We start from the raw sequence: 5,515 nt of genomic DNA on the forward strand, positions 1-5,515 counted from the left end.
TTTACAATCCTCCGTGAAAAATATGGCTTGTGAAAGTTCTGAGATGGCATCAAAGCAACTCTGTAACAACATTTCGCAATTTTTCACCCAAATGATTGACTGCATTTATGATAAGATTATCAGTCTTATGCCTCCTTCTGGTGGAGGAAAGCCACCTCTCAGTCCAGCTGTAGAGACAGTGGTGGACACCCCTCTTATCCCTTCCCTTGACATGTTTCCCCCTATCTCTCTAGAGGAGGTAACATCCTTAATCTTTCAGATTAAGAGTGGCTGCCCAGCCCCGGCAAGACTAAAACCTATGCTCGCCAAGGAGCTAGGACCTGGGTTTCTAAAACTTGTTAATCTCTCCCTTAACAATGGAGAGGTCCCTAAGGAATGGAAAAGAGCTCTGGTCCGACCTATTAGGAAAAATAGTGCGCTCCCCTGGACAGAACTCAGTAATCTTAGGCCAATAGCCCTTCTTCCTTTCTTGGGCAAACTGATTGAGAAATATGTCAACTGCCACCTATCAAACTACATCGAATTAGCTGGAGGATTGGACTATTCTCAATCAGGGCTTAGGCCTAAACACAGTACCGAGACCACTCTGATGTCAGTCGTAGACGATCTACATATGTACCAGGACAAGGGCTTTTCCGTGGTCCTGGTACTATTGGACCTGTCTGCGGCGTTTGACACTGTGTCTCATAACATCCTGACAACTCGGCTGGCCAATATTGGCGTGGAAGATAAGGCCTTAGACTGGCTTAAGAGTTTTCTGACTAATCGGACCCAACGTGTGTCCCTGGGGCCATATTGTTCAGAGGAGGTGGAGATCTCTAAAGGGGTGCCACAGGGCTCCTGTTTGAGCCCTACCCTCTTTAATATCTATGTGGCACACCTGGCTAACATCATGAGAACTTATGAGTTTATTCCGGTGTCTTACGCCGACGATACCCAGCTCCTCTTCCACTTTAAACACCTTACCACCGAGACTAAGAACTCCTTTTCCCAGGGCATGAAGGCGGTCTCAAATTGGATGTCTTCCAATTACCTTCAATGCAATGTTGGGAAGACTGAGATCATGCTGTTCGGAGAAGCCAATCTCCTATGGACCCCGGATTGGTGGCCACAAGACCTTGGCCCAGTCTCTGAAACTAAACAGGTCGTAAAAAATTTAGGGGTCTGATTAAATCAGGTGCTTTCTCTAAAGCAGCATAACAATTACGTGGTGGGCTCATGTTTCCACGTAATTGGGCTTCTGTGGAAAGTCTTTCCTCTGCTCCCTGGCGCTGTCAGAAAAACACTGGTACTGGCTCTTGTCCTAAGCCGCATGGACTACTGTAACTGCCTGTTCTTAAACGCCAATGAAGGAGTTGTGGCAAAACTCCAAGTAGTTCAGAATACAGCAGCCCGGTTAGTCCTAAACGCCCCTCCCAGAACCCCCTCCAAACCTCTGCTGGCAAGACTCAATTGGTTGCCTATCAAACAAAGAATTACATTTAAAACCTGCTGCCTGATTTTCAAATACCTTAATGACCAAGGTCCTGAATATCTAAAAAACAAATTTATCCCTTATATCCCTACACGCTCCCTCAGATCCAGTGATCAAGGTTTACTGTGTGTCCCTAAGAGAAAAAAGGCCAGACACGGGGGCAAGGCACTGTCTGTGGCCGGACCACATTTATGGAACAGTCTTCCCAGAGCTCTCAGACAATGCCCTGAACCTTTACGCTTTAGAAAACTCCTTAAAGCCTTTCTGTTTCCACTTTAATCTTCCATTTTAGCTACTCCCTTCTGCTCTGTCTTTTTTGTGTGGCTGCCAAAAGCGCAGAGATACTCCTTCGGGAGTTGAATCAAGCGCTATATAAACCCACAAATAAATAAATAAATAACTCAAAGTCCAGAACCAGATATTTGAATAAGTTGTACATTTTTTGAGGATTTTTACATTCAACATTGCAGACCTTTATTCACATTGATTTACACCTTCACCTTAATAGATCTTATTCACAAATAATAGAGAAATGTTCACATTTTGTGTCGCATTTTTTTGCTACGCTACATGACCTGTGCTTCCTCGCATTTAATCGTAGTGTAAGGTGCAATCCTAGCTCTGTAGTGGGCCAATCCATTAACTCTCCCGTGACTTTCATATGTATTCCTGCACCACGTGGCCGTTGCTGGCTTATTTTCTTAAAAATCATGCATATCTAACGCTGAACTGAATATAATGTGCTCCGTCTTATTCATTGTGTGACAGCAGGAAGTGTGAGGAAGATGGGAGGAAGGCAGGAAATTGATGGAGTAGTAACAATTACGCTAAGATACATTAAGGGATGATTACAAAGTCTATAAGGGAACCCCATTGAGAACAAGTGGGAGGGGTGAGATGCTGTTTAAATGACATTAAGTCAGGCAGCTCTCCGACAATAGAGTCGATTCCCATGCAGAATATCATCAAAAGGAGGAGACAGCCTTACCAAGTGCCTAAATAGACTTCTTCAAAGAAAAACCACTCGCAAACATCCTAACACTACACTATATAGAAGGACTATGGAAACCATATGAATCTACACCACTACATGCCAAGAAAAAATGCTTACTGTGTAAGAGACATTTTCCATCTGTAAGATGTAAGATCTGTCAGTAGTAAAGAAACATGTTCTCAGTGAAGTTAAATGAGTTATTCCGATACTTTGAAACTATTTTCACAACTTATTTACTGTTCTATCAGTGTTTGTAGTTCTCACGTTTAATATTTTGAGCTACACTCCAACTATTTTTTCAATTTCTTTACTGTAATATCAGTGTTTGAGGTGCTCACATAACATGTTTTGTAATACATTGAAACTATTTTAAGAACTTCTTTACTGTAATCTCAGTGTTTGAGATGCTCACATAAAATATTTTGTGAAACACTAAATGTATTTTTACAACTCCTTTACTGTAATATCGGCGTATGTGATGCTTCCGAAGAAATGTATTTAATATTTATTTGGAAAATAAAGGAACAAAGTGAACTTGAGTGAAAATTATTATGAATACATTCAATAAATAAATACAATAAATGAATAAAGTGTCACTATGCATTGTGTCAAGTGCTTTATTTACGATTTGCAGGAATATGGTCCCTTTCATTGTCATGACACACAAACCCAAATAAGAATGAACAGTGCAACTCAAGCGCATTATAGAATGGTACAAAGCATGTAATTTAATGATTGGGTATTAGAATTATAGACAGAGATCACAAAATGATTCCCGAACATTCTTACTTTTTTTCTTAAAGGGTTGATACAGTCTTTCCAAGAGGATTTGAATATTTAAAAGAGGAAAGTAGGACGTAAAGAACAGAGGTAGGAGGTTACATCTCAAGATGCAAGAATCGATAAAAGGGGGGGTCCAAGGTCTGTATGTACAATGGCCAGTGGAGGCATTTTGAGGGCGGAAACACTCAATGTGGTGTATAATATGCAATATCTGTTGGCGGCACCACCACGCACACAGACTGGACAAGGGCAGATGCCAAGGGCAGATGAAATGATAGTTTGTATGTGCTTGGACTATGAGGAGAATACACTGGAGGAAGACTAGGTCAAGTGCAGAGATTTAATAAATAAGGCATATCAAAGGAGGTGGAAACAAGGGGCATGAGAGTCCATGAGTGGTGGACTTGGGATTCCTTAATCCACGTGCTACCTACTGTGTTGCAAACTTCAGACACTGATGACTACAGACCCTTACTTTGTCTCCCCCCATTAAGTTGTCAATTAGTGTGGAGGCAAGGAAAAGGAAAGGAATAAAGTACATGTCAACAGAAGTACTGGTATGTTCAGGACACTGAATTAAGCTCTAAAGAACCAAGGTCAGATATAAAAGACGATACACAGAAGGCTGCACAAATATGACGGCGGATCATGTACACAAACTGGTAAGTCAGCAAAACAACAACAAGCCTAAGAACACTGCATCAAACGGACGCTAAACTGTGGAACTGGTTGACATAAAAGGTAGAAGAATACTGTAAAAAAACAGGTTAAAATACAAAAAAGAGAAAAAAGATATCATATATCATGACAAAAACACTGGGGTAACACTCTGTTGACCAACACAGAAAAGATCGTACAGAAGTTATATGTTAGAATGTTTAAGGAGCTGCAAAGGGAGTACACAAATAAATAAAATATAAATATATTTATAAATAAATAAAATTTAAAAAATAGGCCTATATAAGCTCCCTTCTGATTTAGAGGGTACACAAAACTACGGGAAACACAAATACTATCTGCTCCCTATCAGCGCCAGCCAAACCCTAGTCCAGGCACACTGCCAACCTAAAATAGGTCTGTATAAGCTCTCTCTTCCAAATAGGAACGCTGTTTCCAATGACTGGGTGGGAGCCGCGTGTCAAAGCCCAGCTCACCTGAGTATCCGGTCACAATGCTGGAGAATGAAGACAGTCCAATCCCACCCTGAAACTGCTTGTTCCAGCACACTAGTTAGTCACAGTGTACAAAGAACCAGAAGCTCCAGAGAAGGGGGAAGTGGATAAAATAAAAAAAAGTGAGAGAGACAACACCACTCTTTCGTTCTCCACTGTTGAAGTGCTGATGTACATATGTGGCTCACCTAGACTTCTTGTAAAACAGGTGCCTAATGAGAAACAAGCAAAGCACAGATAAATACAACCTATCCCTAACTGTGTACCTGATGCTTCCTTACAAAATTTGGAGTGAAGTACCTCTCTAGTCCTGGTCTTTAGCTTCCAGGTTGGTGAGTTTCAATGTTCTGGGATGTAACATCTAGTACTGCAAAGTTTTTATAAAACTAAATAAAATACTGTGATTAGGATTACAAATGTCAAGCATTACCTTCCTATAGCTAAACCTGGAGTTCTGATTAACATACTCACTTTGCACACATGCCCAGAATTTTCACCAAAACGAGTTCTGTACTCTTATATCAAAGTACTGTAGGTAATTAAAACAATTTCCTGTTTAACTGCACGTCGAGCAGGTAATGATTTCTAAGTTCCAAGTAAAACAATGTTCTATTCGAGTGAAGTCCACAATTCGAGTGAAGTACCTGAAACGAATGTCCGTTTTTCTTTTCATCAAAGTCTGAATGAAACTCTTGGGAGAGTTGACAAATGAGCTTGTCGAAAATAACGGGTTTTGCACTTACTTAATGTTCGGAGGAAATTTTGTTCTATCTGACCTTGTCTTTTTCTCTTTTGCAGGTGGATTTGATTGGTCACGAGAGGGACCTGGACTCTGAAGAGCCGGAAGCTGGAAGGAGGAAGAGCCAGCGACCGTGCCCCCTCCCGAAGCTGATGCAGGTCCAGAAGGTAGCAGAAGAGCGAGCGCCGATTAACAGGAGGAACATTTCTCAGATAAGGCGGGAGCACGACGAGCACTAGCACTGGGTGAATCTCAGGGTTTGCCTTTTATAGACAGGGCTGGGTGTGGTTCTCACGCGCTGCACGTTGTCCCTGAGAGGCGTGCAGCGCTTTGTTTTTTATGCAAAATAAGGA

This window comes from Lissotriton vulgaris, chromosome 5 (genome assembly GCF_964263255.1).
Source record: "Lissotriton vulgaris chromosome 5, aLisVul1.2, whole genome shotgun sequence".
Taxonomy (NCBI): domain Eukaryota; kingdom Metazoa; phylum Chordata; class Amphibia; order Caudata; family Salamandridae; genus Lissotriton; species Lissotriton vulgaris.